Source organism: Gavia stellata, chromosome 1 (genome assembly GCF_030936135.1).
Source record: "Gavia stellata isolate bGavSte3 chromosome 1, bGavSte3.hap2, whole genome shotgun sequence".
Lineage (NCBI taxonomy): Eukaryota > Metazoa > Chordata > Aves > Gaviiformes > Gaviidae > Gavia > Gavia stellata.
In genome coordinates, this window is record NC_082594.1 from 77646224 (window position 1) to 77667632 (window position 21409).

The 21409-nt window shown below is 34.9% G+C and overlaps 1 non-coding gene across 1 annotated transcript; it reads left to right on the forward strand.

The window, feature by feature from the left end:
- Positions 1-16286: 16286 nt before the first annotated feature.
- Positions 16287-16392, forward strand: LOC132318732 (U6 spliceosomal RNA). Its single transcript, XR_009484365.1, has one exon. It is a non-coding gene; the product is annotated as a U6 spliceosomal RNA (small nuclear RNA).
- Positions 16393-21409: the final 5017 nt, after the last annotated feature.

Below are 21409 nucleotides of genomic sequence, written 5' to 3' on the forward strand. Positions count from 1 at the left end.
TTTCAGCTTGTTTTATATAAATTCTCTCCCTTTTCTCAAAACAAAAATATTTGACATAACCAATGACATAAAGATTATGATAATATCACCTTAATTTGAAAGTGAGTTTTGCTAATAAAGACTTTTAAAACAAGTAGTAAGCAGTCTGAGAAGTTTAGACAAAAATAAAATAAACACAAATCTTTTTAATTCTTATCAGACATTGATGATGGGCATGATAAGATGAAATATTTTTTTGTAACTCTAGCTTATGCAGTATCATATATGGCATCACTAATAAAGATGACAATTTTCTCAGGCCTCTCTATATTTTATTTAGGAGAGCATTCTTGCATGAGCTGTTAGCGCTTGTCTGCCGAATTTTATTAATTTGCAGCAATTATTGGAGGAAGGTCAAGCTGTTGCTTTTAAACCTACCAAGACCTTGATAATAATGTAATATGTTAAAAAAAATTACCTTGGTAAAGTAAATATTAGATGTGAGAAAATGTAGAGGACCTATGTATTAACCAGGTGGACTGTTAACAGAAACTCATGCTGCTGGCAACTGACCTTACCCAGAATGCTTGTGAGAAGAGAGAAATACTTCATTTCATCCTAAATACCCTGCAGGGTTAGCTCACCTTATAAGTTGTAGCTTATTATGCTTGCTACACCAACTAAGTATAGTTTCATGAAACACCACTCTTCTAACACAAACCTTCTGAAACTGTAATTATTAGCATAATCTGGCAGGTAATAGTCACTAAAAATCTTCATAAGTATTAAATTTTTCAGTTCATGAACACAACAGTCTTAGTTGCTTAACAGCGATGTATACTATTTAGTCAAAGTACAGTATAATTTACAGCTACAGAGTACATATATTTTTATTTCTTCAAACTGACTAGTAAAGTTTGGAAGAAAAAGTACTTTCAAACTGGAGAAAAATTTAAAATGCTTTTGAAGAAGAAAATGTATAGTATTACTACTTTCTCCTGTGTTCTTCTGGCATGTTTGCCTTTTAAGATTTACTAGATACCTAATTTGGAGTAATAATATCACATCTCAGGTGGGTCTTTATGTCCTGTTATAACACTACGAATAGTTGTAATAATTTCATCATATTTAGTATGATGTAGCTTCTTAATAATTAAAATGATACATTTGTGACCCCAGAATATCCATATCAATGGAGTTAAAGTATATGCCGAAATTCATTACTATATTAGAAGTAGGCTAATTAAGAATCTAGCTGTAAGGAAAAGAAATTTCTTATTAAATTAGAAAATTAAATGAGAAATTCAATCAATTAATAAGGAAGACAGAATACCTTTGATTTTCTTCTAATGTTGCTGTTTCTACTTTTGTTCATGGGTGAAATAGTTGGATTTGTGAGTGAGTTATTAGTTATGAGTTAATGACGTTCTCTTTGTAGATCGGTTTAATTCTGTGCATACTGCATTGATTTTGGAAATCTTTGTTGGGGAATATGATTTCATGTCATATTACCTATTGTGTATACAAACAAGTCTTCATTCATCTATTAACTGTGGATTTCACAATTCAAGAAATGCATTTGACATGCTGAAAGGGCAACAGGATTTCTGGAGTGCCTGACATACAAGGAGAAGCTGAGAGAGTTGGGACTGTTCAGCCCCAAAAAAAGATGGTGAAGACAAGACCTTACTGCTCTCTGCAATGACCTAACAAGAAAGTGTAGTGGAGATGGAGCCAGACTCTTTTTGGAGGTGCACATGAAAGGACAACAGGCAATGGACACATGTTGAAACAAAGGAAATTCTAAATGGATGGTAAGGAAAAATTTAACGAAGAGGATAATCAAATATTGGAACCAGCTGCCTAGAGAGGCTGTGGAATCTGCATCTTTTACCATATTCAAAACCCAACTGTATAAGACCCTGAGCAACCTCATGTAAAATGACTAGGTTTTGAGAGGAGAGTTGGACCACATGACATTTAAAATCCCCTCCAGCCTAGATTATTCCATGACTCTATTTTATAATTCCATGAAATGAAAAAAAAATGTTTAATACTGTTTTTCTTATCTTCATACTTTAGAAAAGGAGCTAACAAAAGAGAGGGAAATAGTTCTTTCATGCAGTAGTGTACACACATGCCTGCCAGTGTTTTTTCTGTTATTCATCTGTTCTATTTCTTCTGCTCAAAGTTCAGTGAGACAAAGGGTTAAGCAGCTTTCCCTGCATTTTCCTCCAATGTTTATAATCCTTTATGTGCTTCAGCACTGAATACATCATGAATGTTCTCAAACAACTAAAGATCTCAGAAGTATCAAGGACAGTATTTTCACTTACCTACTCTGCTTTGGCTCCGAGATGCCCTTTAGCATGATATTTAAAGTCTATCATTATTTCCTGTTTCAGTGCAATTCATCCTCTCTTTCTATCCAGTCTGTTTTATCTTCCTCCCGTTTCCTTCTATATTTCAACCTGTTCCCCTTTCTGTCCCAGCTAAGGGATCTTCCTCTTCTCAATTTTATCATTCCTTGATTTTAGAGTAGTTCTGTAATGGCATTGTTTCATGTTCTTGTAGTGGTTTTGTCTTAGTTTCTTACAGCTTAGCTACATTTTATTATCTTCTTTTACAGTTAGTATGATCTCATCCATTTATAACTACTAAAGAGGTTTGGTGTGTATAATCTCAGCCAAGTTACAGAACCTTCACATTTGATGCTTCCCCCACCTTTTTATAGAGTTATTTTAATACCCCGACAGAGGGGGAAAATATAAGATTTTTAATTTACTAATGTCCATTTCAATTAAACTGGAAAGTTCTATACACTTACTCTTTACCTTAGTGCAGATTTTTATCTGATGTTCTCTGCAAGTAATTATTGGTTTTATCATACAACAAACTGATGTTGATGCCATATTGTGTTCAACACTAAATAGAAACTTGGTGCATTTTTTGCAGTTGAATGTCTACCTGCTACATTTATTAGAGCATTCTTGATGTTCCCCATAGTCCTTGTAAAGCAGAAAGAAATACGGTAAGAATAAACAACTTTATCTGCAGACCCACTCTGAGTTTTTTTATTACAAAAAGAGAAAAAGGTGTTCTTATATAATGCAGTAAAGAACAAAAATTAAAAGCATCAAGAGAAAAAAGCAACTTGATGAAACATGTAATCAACAACGTATAATAATGAATCATTGTATCTGGATAATAAGATATTCCTATTGTGACAATAAGGACAACACACCGTTGTGACTTTCCAAGACAACTTCAATTAGATGAATTATCAGTTGTATTTAAGATAGTCTTTTCAAGTTTGTAGTAATAAAAATATACCTATTTTTAGGTTTGTTTGCATATAGTTTTAGGCACTTCATCAAAGGATAGGAGTAGAGCTGTTGAAAAATAGAACTCTGATATTTACATATATTTACTTTTCCTTTTTTATTTAGGAATTTCTTGGAATTTTAAGATATAAACTAGAGAATCATACAGAATAATAAATCTAATTCTTCCATCTTAACATTTTTGTCAGGATCCCAAGGGGGCCTCACACAGGAAGGCAGCAAGGAAGATGCAGTTCAGACTGGGAGCCAGAACAATTACGAGGAAGCGCCGTGAAGCACACATTTGTCTTAAGACAGAACTGTGATTTATGTTTGAGGCATGAAAGAAATTGTTACAGGATGAAATGAGCAGTCATACAGTACAGATTTAGGAACATCTGGATTGTGTTTTCATTCAAATGCTCTTGACAAGTCTGTATAGCTGAATTTCTTGCTGCTGGGTAATCTGATACACAGATATGATTAGAAGTGTATAAGAATTAAACTAATTGTAACTAAGAATGAAGCAGATTTCAAAGTGTTTCTGTTTTCACAGGAGCAAACTGTTAAGCTATGTGGAAGATGGTGAGAATGATGAAATCACTTCTGGAAAAGACACATGGGAATATTTTTTAATATGCCATTAAAAACTCGCCTGCTTCCTTTAAACCAAATGGTTGTCCACCTGAACTATTAGCTATGTAAAGATGTGCCACTACACAAACTTACCTTGTCTGGGTGTTTGATGAGGGGGGCTGATGGTTCTCAGCATAGGTTACTGTGTTCAGCTATTTGCATGTTGTAAGCTCTCATCTCAACATGGAAATCAAGCCCATTTTTCACTGTCATTCTTTCCACTCTGTGCTCTAACCCTCTGAAAGCATTTCCCCCAGCGCAACTCATACCAGCCACTCACATTGTAATTATCTGAACAGCCAAAAGCCTAGTGATTTATTGGCTTTATTCTAGCTGGGATAAAATGTAAATCTGGATAATAGCTGTCATTTTCAGGTTCAGAGCTGGGAGTGTGAGATAGAGATTGATTTTTAACTGTCCATTTCCTTAGCTCAGAACATTATGCAGTGTTTCATTTTGGCTTCTGCTGAATGTCTGTCACTGCAGACACAACACCTGACCACATCAGGGTGTCTAACCTCTTTTAAAATTGTTTTGTTGTGGCACCTCCCAGAAATTTTTTATCAAAACCAATTTTCATTTGGGACTGAATGTTCTCAAGACTAGACAATATTTAATAGGTTGTAGGGGTTTTTTTTCTTTTTTCTTCCTCCTCCTCTCCCTCCACTCCACGCCCCCCCCCCCCGCCCCGCCCCAAGACACTGAAAATTTGAAAGGGCGACCAGTAGATCATAGCATTGGTCCATGGAGTTAATTATCCTACTTCTAAGTCTTGTCTTCATATCAGTACTTGTTTTATGTTCATGCTGGTTTACACATGGTAATCTCAGTTCTTGGTGGAAACCCTTTTCCTGTTTTACTACATATTAAACAGACTTCATAATGCCATACTGGTTAATTCTGTATTTGAACTGCCAATATTGAATATAGAGGATTACAGGTTGACATGATTTCTTTGCAATAGTGTATTATCCAAATTGGATTTCACATAAATAGTAGGCAACATGGAAGAAAGAAGCTGTTAATGCACTGTGTTATATTGATATCACTGATCCTTTCTATATGAGAAGTGTCAGCTAATGAACTCTTCCAGTTTTTTTCTCTGAAGAAAAATTTGCCAGAAAACAGTAATAAGGCCTCTTCATAAACAGACATCTATGAACAGTAAAGCAAATATTTCTAAAATAGCATAGGTAATACACAGTGTTCAAAGGATTGCTGTCATCTTAGTAGTTTCTGGCAAGTCCATCTTTTACTTGAATGAGAGTGAGGACTGAGTTTAATTCTTCCAAAATAAGTTCCCTGATGATAGGACATCTGTATCTCAGTCTATTTTATTTTGTTAAAACATATTAATGGAACTAGTGAGAAACTGACTCTGCAACAATGCTTACAGACTAGAAACAACCTATGATCCATCTGCAGATATTCAAAATCTGTGGTTTGTTGCAAAAAAATACAGAAATGAAGCTATGCTTGTTTTCATTTGGTTCAAAGAAACAGAAAAAAACCAAAACAATAGAGATTAGATGAAGAGTGAAAGAAGTTACAGAACTAGACCCCATCTGAAAACAAACATACATTTCTGTGAATTATTAATGGAGAAAGTAGATTTTGAAAATGAGCTTCAGTGAATGCAACCATAAAAAATCTTTTTGCAGATAATAGAAAATGTGTCTATTCTTTCCTAAGTATTTTAAATTAAATGTAATCTTTACATAATAATATGATATCTGGCCATGTTTTATGAAAGGAACAAAGCACAGCATTTATGCAAAATAAAAAGGAAAAAACCTCTCCAAAATAATAGCAAATCAGAGTATATTACCTATTTAGTAGAATTTGCCTGTAATTGACAATAGGAATACATTTTTCATAATTAAAGATTCATAGTCTCCACTGAGAGATGCTACAGTCAAAATCTATTAAATCCTTCTTCCTTTAAATCCACCCATCTTATTCCTATCTATCTCCGTTTTGCATTATGCAGTGATAATAACTGCTCCTGACAAGAAATCTGTGCAGTCAGTAGAATTTTCATTGTTACCAGTTCTTTGATGAAAATGTACATGTTTAAAAGAAAAATAATACTTCTTTAGGCTTTCAAAACAGGAATATATTTTACATAGCATCATATCAGCTCTCTTTTTAAAATAAGAATTAATTTTGTTTATCTTCAAAATACTTCTTTTTTTTAATTAAAGCCCATTTGTGTTCTGGTTTTGAATGTGGTCTGGCAAGTAACACAGTTATAATACAGTCACAGTATTAATTATTTTATTCCCCACTTACCACTAGAAGCAATTGAATTGTTAGTTATTAGGGGAATTGCTATTGTTTTAATTTGATATCATGATTATACAGAATGATGACGTGAACATTAGCAGAAGTCAGATTAGCAGAAATTCTTTCCCATTTCTTAGTGTGTGCCTTGATATGTCACGGTGACTGTTTATTGTAGTTCTTAGACACATTGAGTACCTCCTAGATGCATCTGAGTTTGGTAATTTTTTGTTTTAGGTGGAGTGGTGCTAGACCTCACTGCAGTTATGTATATCTTTATCAACAGTCCATCATTTCCTTAGGACTAAGGATGTTCTGCTGGCTGACAATTCATGTTACTCTCTGTTCACCACCTGCAGAAAATTTAAGAAAAAATAGCTTTACCTGCCAAGTACTTTTTGTCTGTGTTGTTTTGTTTATTTGTTTGTAGAAGCTTATTATGTGCAATGTAATGAAAAATTATATCCTGTTAGGGTAGGGGGAGCTGATTGTTTAGCTCTCTGCAACATAATAATGAATATTTTATGATCAGCAGCTTTAGTTCTGAGCACTGGCTCCACTCCTCTGAATCAAAGTTTTGCCTTTGCAGATTGATAATGAGTCTATGCAACTTTTCTTAAGGGTAGTCTTTGATCTTATTGAAAGAAAGGTGAAGCTATAATATTCTTAAAGTCCTTATAGAAGCTGAGAATGCCATGTATGATTTCTGTGGTGATACTGAAGAACCTCTACACATAGCTGTATGAGCCATCAGATATAAAATGAAATAGATTTTGGAAGCTGGCATCATCAACATTTCTCCACAGATTGCATCTGTGGGCGGATATGTTTTTGTCATTGAGCAGATACACTCCTTTCATACATATTTTTAGCTCTCTAGGTCTCTTCAAAAAATTCTATTTTTCAAATGTAGCTTGAGCATTTCAATTGCAAATGTGGATAAACAGATGGGATAGAAAGACTGTGGATAAGGTTTTCTAAACATATTTTTTGTGAGAATTTGCAGGTTTTCAGTCCCTTCCATTCATTTGTTAGGTGCATTACTTGATTTCAATCATACTTCACAAACGTCAGGTATAATCTGTCATGTTTTTGAAGTACTTCCTAGTCATAGACACAAAGTTATATCAATTTCTTTTTCTTAAGAAGAACATCTCCATGCTTAAATTTGAACAATCTGTTTCAAGATTGAAATCTCCTTTTAATTTTTTTAATTTTTTGTTAATAAAACAAGATAGGAATCAGTACTGCTAAAGTTTCAATCATTATGTTTAAATACTTCTTTTGCTCACCTTGACTTTTTATTTCTCCACAAATGGTGAATTAAAGTCAGTGAGGTAATTTCAATATAGAGTATTATTTAAGTCAATAAAGATGCAGGTGTCTAAATTAAGTCTTTGGAATTCTACAATATGGGAGAAAACAAATGCATCTGAAAGGTCATAAAAGGAATGTAGTAAGATGGTTTTAGCACTTTCAGGTATATGCTCTAGTTTACTAAGACCCTGACTGACATAGAAATGCAAGAATATAACTCTCTCTCTTCCCTCCTCCTCCTTCCCCTGACTCTTCCCTTCCCGCCTTTTCTTCCTCTCTTTCTTTCATTTTTCCAGTTTAATAGCAAACAGTAACTAATCTTTACTGTTGCAGCTTCATCCTAGGCTTCCCTAAAGTGTCTGAGAAAAGAGAGAAACAACACAGGAAAATGGTTTCTTCCTTGTTTTTACCAAGTTCTGTATTTTAGATTGTTAGAAATTTGAGGACACTATATATTTTAATCAGTGCTGGGTCTCTCCCAGGTGTCACACTTTACACAGTGGGTGAATACAAGGTAAAATACCCAGCCATCCCAGGAGGATCCAACATTTTCCACACATTCCATTGAAAACATGGTCTTCTTTTGTGAAATTACAAATCAGCTTCCCTCCTCATTTTTTGTCTCTCTTCAGAAAAATTCTGCCATGCTGTCTGTAAGTCCAAGTACTTCAAATCCTTTCACGTCATGATGCTAAAATCTGCTGTCTTTAAAGCTGTGCTCTTCAACAGCATTTAGTGGGTTATCAAGCACTTGTCTTAAGTGTGTACTGAATCAAAGTTAGCCTTTAAATGTGCACATCTGAGCTTAAAATACATATTAGAAATAAGTCTAAACACTTTGAGAAAGTATTTGGAGATTAGGGAAGAATAAAGGCATTTTCTTGTCAAGTCATGTTTGTATAAACTAATTGTTTATTATCAGTCACATCAAAAATGTTTGATATAGCAGTGTTTATACATTCTAGTTCACCTAAATATCTTCTAAAATTATTGTGTTTGGGGTTTGGGGAAGGTGTTGGTGAGATTTTTTGGAATTCATTTGTGGGGATTTTTTTTCGATGACTCTGTATACTTTTATTTTATGTTTTTTTTCTGGCTTATTTAGAATTACAGGATTGTATGGTTTGGAGGGGACCTCTGAAGGTCACCTGGTCCAACCTGCTGTCCAAAGCAAAGCCAACTTAGATTAGTTCTTTCAATTCCTTATTAAAGATATCACCATTAAGTCATTTCCTCCTTCCTTTTCTGTTATGCATTTCTAATATTTATATTTTTAACAGATGCCCTTCTGAGTGTTCTTCAAGATATATCAGTTTTCTTCCAGCTTCCATTTTACATGCTGCTTCTTCTCAGCAAAATCTTATTAATTTCTTGAACCTGAAGATTGAACCTGCTTTGAGTTGGTCAGAGCCAGAATTCTTTTCTTGCAGGCTTATGGTGCAGAATGAAAACTTTATCTTCCCTCAAAAACTTAGGAAAAATTCTTGTAAAAGTTAGTTGTATAATCTTTTTGCAAAGCATATAGCTATAAAACCAGTTTTAAATTGATAAACAAACAAATTCACATATTTCTTTGTAAATAATACTTCTTCGTTTAGCAAATGATTTATAAACCAACTGCCCTAGGACATTACTGTCTCATGGTAGGATACCATCCGATGACAATAGGATTTTTTTACACCAATTTTCTTCTGGTGAAGAAGTCAAAATTCAGAAATGATAAACGATATGATAACACTGAACTTTTTTTTTAGGTGACACAGGACTTTTTGTACTTGCCATAATTGTGGAGGAAACCTTGAGACAAAACAATGTCTGTAAAATATTTTCTTCACATGCAATTTCACAGATTTTTCCCCCAGTCAGTCCTAACAAAGCATTTAAGGTTTAAGGATAATATTAGTTGACATAATTTCCTACATGATACAAGACAGCATTTCTTCTGGCTTTTATAATCTTTTTTTGTACAAGCTCTAAATACCATGATAAGACTATTTTGAGGACTGGGAAAATTGATCAAGTAGGTAATTTGACCTTTCTTTCATTGCATATAATAGAATTATTATGAACGAAGAAACTCTAAATTTTTTTTTCTGCAAACTGGCATGCCATTAGGTAGAGAATTGTGAATATCTTTTAAGCATTAACCCAAATTTTAGTCTAGCATGGCAGAAACCGTAGGTCTCTAACAGCCTTCATTTACTGCCATGTAACATTTGCCTTAACATAGACCTTGAATGATAATAAACTTTGTTGTGTCCTGATGTTTCTTTGAGTCTGATTTAATAGAACTGTCATAGCTCACCAAAATAGTTTACCAAAAGTTTCAGCAGCACAATACTAGTAATTTTTGTTTGTTTCCCTGATCAAAGTACAAATAATCATATGATAGAAGTTAGGGAATTGAGGATTATATCAATCTATCAATTTCTTTACCATTTCAGGTTTGTGCGTTCCCTGAAGTACCTAATACAGTAGCAACGAGCAAATCTAGATCTAAGGAGATGATACAGGTCTGTGGGGCAACAGTGATCAGGTGTGGATACAATTCACATCTCAAAACTGAATAGTTGTTCAACACTGAAAAGAAAAAAAAAACCTCATTAAAACCAAAGAATATTATTTTCAGCAGGCTTCTTTATGTCATACAAAGTATAAAGATCAAATATCACCTTAAAGTTGAAATGACATGAAAGATTTTCTTGAAGTTAATGGCAAAACTCAGAGTGAATTCTGTAAGATTAGATTGCATGTGAAGAAAAATCCTGAGCGGAAGAAAGGAAAATAGGAATCTGAATTATCCCCTTGGTGATCTGTGTGTATGATATATTTTAGCCTGAGGAGTCAACTTAAATGGAAGAGTTAGAATAACTAATACACCAGATTTATTTTTCTGACTCCTGCTTTCCCTTAGTAGAAGCTGGACTTGTAAAATTACTTCCACTTTATGAAATATTTACTGTATTAATATTTCTTTTTACGATGATTTAGAATACACCAAAATCTTACAAAAAATGTTTACACAATAAATTACCTTGCGTTGAAAAATTTCCATTGGATGGAAACCAATTTCATATATAGTGAAAGAGAAAAAAAGTAAGTAACATCTGCTTATAACAGGAAAGTCCTGGAATTCATTTATAGATAACTGCACTCTGTCTAATCTGGGAATTTAAACAAGGATTTCTTAAAATTTGACCACTACTTATAGAATTATTATTCTGGAAAATCTCTTAATTTCATAAAATAAAGACAGAACAAGGTCTACTAACATATAATGCATTTCACATATAAGATAATGCATTTATGAACACATATTTCTAGAATATCTTAATGTCACGTCAATGATCATAACAAGTGAAGCACAGAGAATCAAAAAGTTTTATTCATGAACACATATAAATGTCTTCCCCTCCCCTGATGTTTTCATTAACTTCATATAATCTAAGTTTAACGTGAGAAAAAGTCAATTACAATTTCCAAACCTGGAAGCCTAATTTCCAGTGTTAAATACTCACCCTAGATATCTGGCAAAACTGGACTGCATCTTGAAATGTACATATCAAATCGAGTTTTAAGCGAGAAGAGTGACTGTTAGGGCCCTTCTTGACTCTTTGAAATGCAAGCTTTTAATAAAACAAAAAGGTACACATTTTAAGATTCTGTTAAGCTTTCACCTTGGGAGCTGAAATTCAATTTTATCATAAAATATGCTATTTTGTTCTTTACATCCATTATAACCCCATTGTGTGCTTAATTATAGTAAATTAGTATTATGGGTTTGTATTTGGGGTTTTTTTGGTAAAGAAACAGCCAGTAATACATAGAAGACAAAGGAAACAATCTCTACTTCTCTGAATCTTTTCTTATTTCAGCTTTCTTTTGTGCAGTCTTATAACACTATAGGGCATTCTATATTGTATGTGGGATGCTGTTACTGACGTCAAAGGGTAGTTGATGGAATTTGTCATGATTTTATAGAAAAGAAATCTGGGTTTCAGCAAATTTACCTATTTTCTCACTCTATTCTTAAGACATCAATTTACATACTTCAAACATTTTTAAATAAAGGTGTATTTACGTACGATATAAAATTAATGGCAGAAGAAAAAAAGAAATATATGTATGATATAAAAAAACCTGAAAGTCAGATGATTCTATTCATAGTAGCATTAATAGGTGATAAAAATGGTGCTTCTGAATCTCCAACCACACTGCATGACACAGGACAAGCATAGTACTGTTTTCGAGCTTCCATATCTCTGTCTGGGAAATCTTGTGGATAGGTGCTTATATGTTGTAAAGGGCATGCTCTGCTGAAGTGCATGTACTAGTCCATTACATAGACAAACAGCACAGAAACACTTTGTTGATGTGTTCTGGATAAGCTGAACCCATAACTTATGCAGAACTAATTCACTGAACGTTCAATAGATTCCAAATGATCCTGCTGGATTCAGAGAGCAAGTGCTGAAGTCTCTTAAATATGACTCTCAGAGCTCACACATATTTTTTGTCCACATGAATGTATATTATATATAGATTTCTTACCTAATGACTTTAGTTCTGATCTTCTGGGCTGAAAACTACAAGTTTATACCAGGTGCTGAGAGGATTCTTATCCCGCTGTTGATGTACTCAGCTTTCATCTTCATTACTAAAAGTTATAAAATTCAGAAGTTGGGGTATTTATAGAAAAGTTGTGTATTCTTTCCTTTTCTTTTTTCTTCTATGAATCTTGCAGAGCAGAGGCACTAATGTATAAAACCTCTCCTGATTATTTCTTTGGGCTATATGGGTAATTACAGAATAGATGAAGGAATAGTATAAAGATTGACAGAAAATCCTTAGAAGTAATCTGAGTTTGTCTGTCTTAATGTATATGCTCATTAGTAGTCTGTCCATTTTTTATGCGAAGTTTCTAGGATGACTCCAGGCTGTTCTTTGACTCATAGGGGTCCTCAGTGAACTCCAAAGTACAAACCCTTTTTTCTTCCCTGCTGCATTTTCATGACTTAGACTGTTATGTTACTGTCAAATGAAATGGCTCTTCTCTTCACCATTCGAGATGTCTAGTACTCCAAACAACTTTCTTTTTAACTTCTCCTTAACCTTAATATCTGTGACTTATGGCTATTTCTTATAGAGAAAGTATATATGCTTGTACCCATGTACCTTAGGTAGGTAACATATATTGTCGATGCATTTGTTGTTTGTTTTATATGTAAAAATAATTTTAAAAAATCACCATTTTCACATTTCTTCTCTCATTCCAGTGATGTCTCGTATGCTTGATAGCACACTATTTGCAGTGAGGGGTAGGAACCCATCTCAGTGCCGTCCCCTGTGGCATAGGACTTAATGCTGGTGTCTAATAAATAGTAACATCTAGGGCTCTGGCAAATATTGGGCTTTTTCTAGTTTTCTTGGAAAAGAAATGTTGGAGTTTATTGAATACAACATAGGAAATGCAACAGAAATAAATGCTACTCTGTGTGTGGCTATGAATGAGAACAATATCTACACCTCTATTGATAGTGTCACAGAGTTCAGAGTTAGTACTGACCACCTTAGTCATCTTGTCAACCTCCAAGGCCACCATGGATGTCATTTGTGTATTTTCATCACAGAGGAAAATGGAAAGCTGCACTGTGAATTGACTGCTCAGCTGGCAATAAGTCTGAGCTGCAAGGCATTTGGAAGTTTCACGTACAGTACTTGTGCTATTCAAAGATCCTAATATCCTATGGGCAAGAATGAAAGCTCAATGGGAAATGCACAGCAAGAAAACAGAGTGAAGGAAACTGTATGTGACCAACAACTTGCCATCACATTTATTACCAACACACAGCTGGTTTATGCACTACACTAATGAATTAAGATTTTTGTCAAAACAAGATTTTTGTCAGAAACCCAAGGGGAAATTGAAAATTCCCAAGTATGTATCTTAGTAAAGAATCCTTTGAAAAAATGTCTTTGTTAACAAAGTAGAGAACATTTTGTTTCCCCTTACACTCACAGTTTTAACATGAGGTTTTTGAACACCGCATTGCTACGAGATATGGAAAAGTAAAATAATGTTTTTCACCAGCTTTTCATATTATAATGTTAACTTTTGTATCACCATAGCACCTAGGGGTCAAGGTCTCAGTATACACATCATTGTATAAAAACAAAGTTAAAGAAAAAGTGTCTCTATTTTAAGGGATTTGCAATAAAAGCAGAAAAACAGATGAGTATGACAGGCAATTGTTTAAGCACAGCAGCTCTGAAACAGTGTTAGGGGTTATGTAAGTTTTACACAAAAGGAAAGAAGAAAATATTTATCCAGAGAAAACATAATTAGCCTGGAAAAAATCTGTGGGATGGTATTCTGGTATTCCCAGTGAGCTTGGCAGCATAAGGTGCCAAAGGTAAATGAGTACAAGGTGATATAAAGAACCATATCAGAGAATAATTCCAGATGATGAAGGTAAAAGAGATGTTGGGTAGGTTGGGGATAATCCATGATGTGCTTGAAATTGGAGAGAAGTGGTTCGCTTGATTCAATAGAGAAGTGGAAGCCAGCAGACTGTCAAGAAGGGTGGTGCTGTCAAAGTGACAAGGTAGTGAAAGTCTCTGCAGCTTCATTTGAAATGGACAAAAACTGTGTGAGACTGCAGTTGTCACAACCAGAAGGAAAAGGATGGTTCAGTAATTGACAAGTTGACAAAAGCCAGGATGAGATTTTCAGGTATGCAGTTGGACAGAAAAGACTAATCCTTGAAGAATCAGCAAACACAGAAGTAAGGATCTGAAGAGCTTCAACTTAAGTTAAAGATATATCCAAGCAGTGGTCCAGAGTAACAAAAAGAATGATGTGATTAGAAAACATGGTAGCCAAGAAAAGGGAAGCTAGGGAAAATAATAAAAAATTAACCGTTTTCTGTAATTCTTGCTGAACATTGGTAAATGGCCATGAGAAGATTTCTGAAGTACAATGCAATTTTTTGTTCTATCTTTGTAGAACACCATTACTGGGGTCAAAGTACACAATAAAGTATCTGAATATTAACAAAATATATTTAAGAAAAATGAGCCCAGCATAATGTTTAACAGAACACAATAAAATTTCAAGTGCTTTCATTAAAATAACAGAATACTAAAAATAATCCAAGAGCCAAGTTTTCTTTTCCACTGAAATCCTTTTAGCTCCAAGACTGAAAAAAACATCAGAACCCATCTCAGAATTGGCAAAAAACGAAGTGGCATCCTTGAGGCAGTCTAATTTAGTTGGAGGTGATCACAGAAGGATAAGTGTAATTCCTACTTTCTGTTGTCTTCACTTGAAGTCTGAGGATGAAGGCAACATCTGACACTGCTATAATTTTTCTCCTAGAGTAGTAATGTGCAAGGAAGGTTCATTGTTCAAACTTTTTTTTATTAATAATTAAAAAATCATTTTCTTGATCTACAAAGAAGCAAGCAAGAAAACAACTTTTATTCATTTATATAACCTTAACAACACCCCAGTATCTCTACAGGACCATTGGCTATATTGAAATTTCTTATAGAGTTTTTCAGGTGAATTGCGGAAGCACAGAATCACAGAATGGTTGAGGTTAGAAGGTACCCTCTGGCATATCAGCCATTCCTCCCAGTTTTGTGTCATCAGCAACTTTGCTGACAATACATTCTGCCCCATCATCCAGATCATTAATGAAGATGTTAAACAGGATTAGACCCAGTATTGACCACTGGGGTATGCTGCTAGTTATTGGCCTCCAACTAAACTTCATTACATTGATCACCATTATCTGAGCTTGGCCGTTCAGTTCATTTTCAAGCCACCTCACTGTCTGCTCATTCAGCCTGTACATCAAAAGCTTGTCTATGAGTATCTTATGGGAGACAGTGTCAAAGGACTTACTGAAGTCCAGGTACACAATATCCTCTGCTGCCTGAAACTGAAACTATGAGCTGCCTGTAACTACTTTTCCTGGTCCATAAATCAGTGGGATCTTAAATCTGTTTTGCCTTTTGTGTTAATGACTGGGAATATTTTCTATACTATAAAGCCTATTTACTCACAAATTGAAGCCCTTTTCTTCTCTTTCGCTGTTACCTCATTTTGTGTTGGCAGGTGCTTCCTTAGCTGAATTTATTTCTCTTAACTGCCCACATTTCTCTTAACTGTGGCTTCTGTGGAAAACTTCTAACACAAATCCCATGCCTACAATAGCTACTGGAACATAAAATAGATATCAATTATAACTTAAGCATAAAGATACCTATTTCTAGCTTTTTATAAAATGTATAAATAAATGCATAAAATATATATGTATAAATATATAAATAAATATGGGCAAATAAAGATGTAAATGTATAAATAAATGTATAACATTTCAGTGACTGGCAGGTTTTTAAGCTCACCCTGCAGCAGGGTCTTGGTGATTTGTTTTTTACCTCCTAGTTTCAACATTCAGTTGGTAAAGAAACCAATTAAACTCTCTGGGTTGTCCCCATATTTCATTATCTTCTCCAAAAGCTTCCATGTTTTCTGTTAGACCACCCTGCCCCCTTCTATCTCCTGTTACGCTAACCATGACTTTTGTCAAGTTCAACTTAGTATCTTTGAAATTCTGTCCTCGTGGAGACAAGGAAAGTGTTGAAAAATGATCAAGTCACACATTTGATGGAAAGTAGTATTTGAAACACTAGTATGTCTAAGAAAACATAATCTGAAAATAGGTACAATTCTTCACTAGCAGTTTTTGGGAAACTTCTGTAAAATGTATCTGGAATGATACAGAGAAGATTAGCATGGCCCTTGCACAAGGATGACATGCAAATTCGTGAAGCATTCCATATTTTTATGGGCATGATGATGTTAGTTGATGGTTGGACTTGATGATCTTACAGATCTTTTCCAACCTTAGTGATTCTGTGATTCTGTGAAAATACACTTTTTGTCTGCCAGTCTGTCATCTTGTCAGAGCTTTCCCATACTCTCAGGACAGTCCAAGGGAAATATATCTCTTCTCAAGTACCATGGATTTATAAGGGTCCGTAACTCTCTGGATTCCATCTTTCTAACTTGGTGAAGCAACTACAGCACATCAGCCCAGAATGTGGCACAATGCAATGTTAAGAGCCCAGGTTAACACAATAAATAACTCTAGCTGAGCTTCCACTCTTTGTTGGTATTCCACTAATAGTCTTGGCATTCATGAAGTAAAACCTGATGGATAACCATCAAAGGAAAAGATCATTAATAAGCTGCTGATCGCTACTAATCTTGTACAAATATTCTAAATGTGTAGTTAATTACTCTGTTTAAAACAGATTGTGTCGTATGTCTGTATAGGTTTCAGTGAACATGAGCAATACAAATGCACTGTTAAACTTTCTTTTCACAGGTTCTGATCAACGGCTTGTTTACTTGCTGTATTCATTGAATTATTTTAGACTCATTCTCAGAATGTCAACTCTATGTCTATCACAGTGTCTAAGATAAATTAAAAGTGGAGTCTCCATCACTGGAGGTGTTCAAGGAACGTGTGGACATGACGCTGAGGGACATGGTTTAATGGGCATGGTGGTGTTGGGTTGATGATTGGACTTGATGATCTTACAGGTCTTTTCCAACCTTAATGATTCTGTGATTCTGTGAAAAAAAAAAAAAAGCATATGTATTAAAATCATTCACATCCTCTCCCATGTTTCTTGGTTTATTATCACTTCAAAATTGAAGGAAGTATAACTTGGTATTTGAAAATATAAAAACATAAATAAAAAAACTCTCTTTGTTATAAAGAATGCATATTTTGCATTGAATCAATATTCAGTGTATTCCTAGGCTGTTTTGTATTAATGAAATGATAATAGGTTTACTTGCTAATATCGCAAAATCCAGCGGATTCTCCCAATTGTCCACATTGTCCTGCATTGTCACTTCACAAGCAGAGCCTCTGGCAATACAAGCACTAAAATGAATTGTGCTCAAAGGCAATGTATACTTAGGTTAGGTTGACAGTTTCTCAGATTACCCAATGAGTAAATGCTATCTTACTAGTAAAAAAACAGTTTGTGTTTGCAGGACAGTATCAACGTAAACTGTAATTTAGCACTATTTAAATCAAGAGCTTTGATGTATTCTAGAGAACATATTTACTGGTTAGTGCATTTGATGATGGACATTCTTCTGCCAGTGACTATGACTCTTGATATTTTTTAGGTTCAAAGACAGAAGTACATGAGATGAAATAAATAAAATAGGTTATTGAGAAACTCAATATCGAGGAAACATAGAAATGGCTCTGGAAAGACTGTCTGATTCCAGAACTTTTCCTGCATGAATTATCAGGGTACCAACACTCTTGAGCAAGTTCAGAGCCTTAAATCAACTCTTTATGAAGACTTTATCTTAAGAAGGGAAGTTAGGCAATTAGCTGTGAAGTGTAGCCAGACAAGGTAATATTTCTGATAGAAACCAGAATGTATTCATCACTGAGATTTTAGAAAACTAAATTTCTTGTTCTCAGTGTTAAGCTTAATTTTAGATACATCTCTTCCTGAAGTGCATTTAAGTGTATCTTATTGGCAAAATCCATATTCTTCAGCCAATTGTCCTGTAATTACAGGAAACACTGCTGATATAGGCTATCCTTAGGAGTGGTGAATTGTACTTAAACAGTTGAAACAAGTTTTTTCATTAGTGGAAAGTCCATAAAGAAATCAATTTCAGTACCTAACTAACTCTGACATTAGAAAGTTTTTGTCTCCTTTTCTTTCTCTTCTCTTTTTTAAAAGTCAATCTTCATAGGATTTCTCTGAGGAATGAGAGGGAGTTCATTTTTAAAACAAAACCTCTGGTGTCTGAATTTTCCATTGTACTATAAAGGCACTTTTCCTTCTTTGGTGGTATGTCATGTGTAATGACCTATTCATTTTTAGTAGCCATTTGGAAAGTACAAAAATTACTTTTGTCTATCCTTTGGCTGAGGACTTCCCTTCCCTCATAAGTACTATACAGAAGCTGAGATATTCTCAGTTATGAAAAAAACTATTACAAATTGTTCCATATTGTCCACAATCTTCTATTGTTTATATGTTTCTCCTTAAAATATGCTAAAAATTTATGTGAATCCAATCAAAGACCTTTGGTAGTTGCAGTCATCAAGCAAAAACCCTCCCCTCAGCCCCATCTCTGTGATTCCTAGTAAGAATCCAGGGGGGGAGCGGGTGGGAAGAGAAAAAAAAAGTAACAATAATCTTCAGCAGTGCAAATAGTTTTCCAGCAAGTCATTAGTTTAAATAAGATTGCATAAATTTATGATTGCTTTAATTAACTCACATTCGTAAAATAACAGGGGTGTAACAATGCAAAATCAAATTTCATAGTTTAGTCATCTCTGACCGTAATGAATATGGACTTCAGTCATCCTGTCTGTGAGGACAAGAAAGAATGGATGAACATTATGATATAGTGCATCCTCAGATAGTTTTAGAAATGTATCACCCTTCCTCACTCCCTACTCACAGCAGAGATACATGGTTATATGCTTTGAGACAGACTAGAAAATTAAATTTAGACTATCCTTCATTTTTATTAATTTCTAGCAATGTTAATCAATAAAAAATTAACTGTTTATTCAAGGAACCTATTGGGAACTTGTGGGGCATATCCATGTTAACTTCCAGAAAAGAGCCAGGTATTTTTCTTCTTTTTTTTTCCTTTCTTTTTTTCTGACTCTTATTCTAAGACCTATAAACTACCATGAGTAACAGATTGTTATTTTTTTTTAAAAGTCCACCTATTGAATTACTAATTCCTGCATTGTGTCAGCTTGTTGCAGAAGTTCCATCGTCATTTCCAGGAAAAGATCAGGTGCATTGTATTGGTCATGTGCATGCTTCTTTTATTTTTAATAGCATCACAATAAGCCTCATTGAAAATAGACACACATTTACAGTAGAAAATCGCTATGAAAAGTGTGGGTCCAAACCAAGAAAAACTATAGCTCACATACTGAAGAAATTTTAACCAATATTACAGAAGTGGAAAAATGACATCTTATTTCTTCACAAAAATTATTTCTTCTCTGCAGTAGTATAATCTGCCTTTTTCATATAAAACAGCTCTGCCACTGGTCTTATGTTTCCTGGAGGCAGCTAATTCCCTTGACATGTCTTTTTAACAGATGATTACAATCAGAGCCCTATGTAATTCCGTAGCTGTTCTCAAAGAAGAGAGCTTAATCTAATAACTTCGTATTAAATTCTTAGTTCCTGTAGGAGTGCTTTTGAAGGATATTCAAGGTAAATAATTTCATTTTGGAACTCAGCTGCTGGTTACCTTCATATTTCCTACTGAAAATTTATTTCAGTGTAGCAGTGGATTTACTATTTGTTGCATTTTGATGTTTTCTGAATGGGAGAATTTGTGTGTGCGTATTAAATTCTCAGCAGAGACTACATGACCTGAAACAAGCTACTTTATTTCTTTTGTAAATCAAAAGAGTAACTCTTTTCTGCCTGAATATTACCTTTTAGATGAGGAAAATATTTAAATGTGCTACAGTTATTTAGTAACTCAGTGAAATGTGAAAAGGACATTTTCATAGCAAAGAATAGGTAGTTATCAAGACTTCTTAAAAACCTTTGTTTTAAGAAAAAAATAATCTTAAGTTTGCCAAAGTTTCCTATTAGACACACCAACTCTACTTACATAAAAGGATATAATGTCAAGGTTCCCAGGAGGAAAGAAATAGCTCTCTAGGAGCTAGGAACTGTACTTGCAGGAAGAATTCATACTTGTATCAAACCGTTTATAATCAGAATAGGTAGACAGGCCAAGAATGAGAGAATGAAATCATTATCATAAGAAAGCATTTTTCATAACCGAAATACTTAGTGACTTGATGATGTCCCAGAGATAATGAGATAGCTGGTTTTGGATCTTTCAGGAAATCCTAAAATTCTGAGAACTGCATTTAATTTTTTAACTGAAATATTTATATGTATATTCCTTCCTTCCTTCTCTTCTTTCTTTCTTTCTCTTTCTTTCTTTCTTTCTTTCTTTCTTTCTTCCTTTCTTCCTTTCTTCCTTTCTTCCTTTCTTCCTTTCTTCCTTCCTTTCTTTCTCCCTTTCTTTCTCCCTTTCTTCCTTCCTTTCTTCCTTTCTTCCTTTCTTTCTTCCTTTCTTCCTTTCTTCCTTCCTTCCTTCCTTCCTTCCTTCCTTCCTTCCTTCCTTCCTTCCTTCCTTCCTTCCTTTCCTTGCTTTCAGCCCCAAGTTTTCACTCTGGAATAAGAATGGATTGGCAGGAAGTGAGGACCAAGAAGCTCTGAGAGTCACTAATGGGCTAGGACCCTCGGGTCTAGGCAGCAACCCTGCCAGGAAAGGGACCAGGCAGCTCCAAAATTTTCAGAATTTATCACTGAGGGTTCTGTAGCTTTCTGCTGCAAAGTCCTACACTTCGGTCACACCCAAGTCCTGCAAGTGACACAAGGCCTTGGGACACACCAAAGTCCTACACTTGGGTCACCACAACCCCATGCGATGATACAGGCTTGGGGACAAGTGGCTGGAAAGCTGCCCCGCAGAAAAGGACCTGGGGGTGTTGATTGACAGCCAGTTGAACATAAGTGTGCCCAGGTGGCCAAGAAGGCCAACGGCATCCTGGCCTGTATCAGAAATAGTATGGCCAGCAAGACTAAAGAAGTGATCGCGCCCCTGTACTCGGTGCTGGTGAGGCCGCACCCCGAATCCTGTGTTCAGTTTTGGGCCTCTCACTACAAGAAGGACATTGAGGTACTGGAGCGTGTCCAGAGAAGGGCGACAAAGCTGGTGAGGGGTCTGGAGCACAAGTCTTATGAGGAGCTGCTGAGGG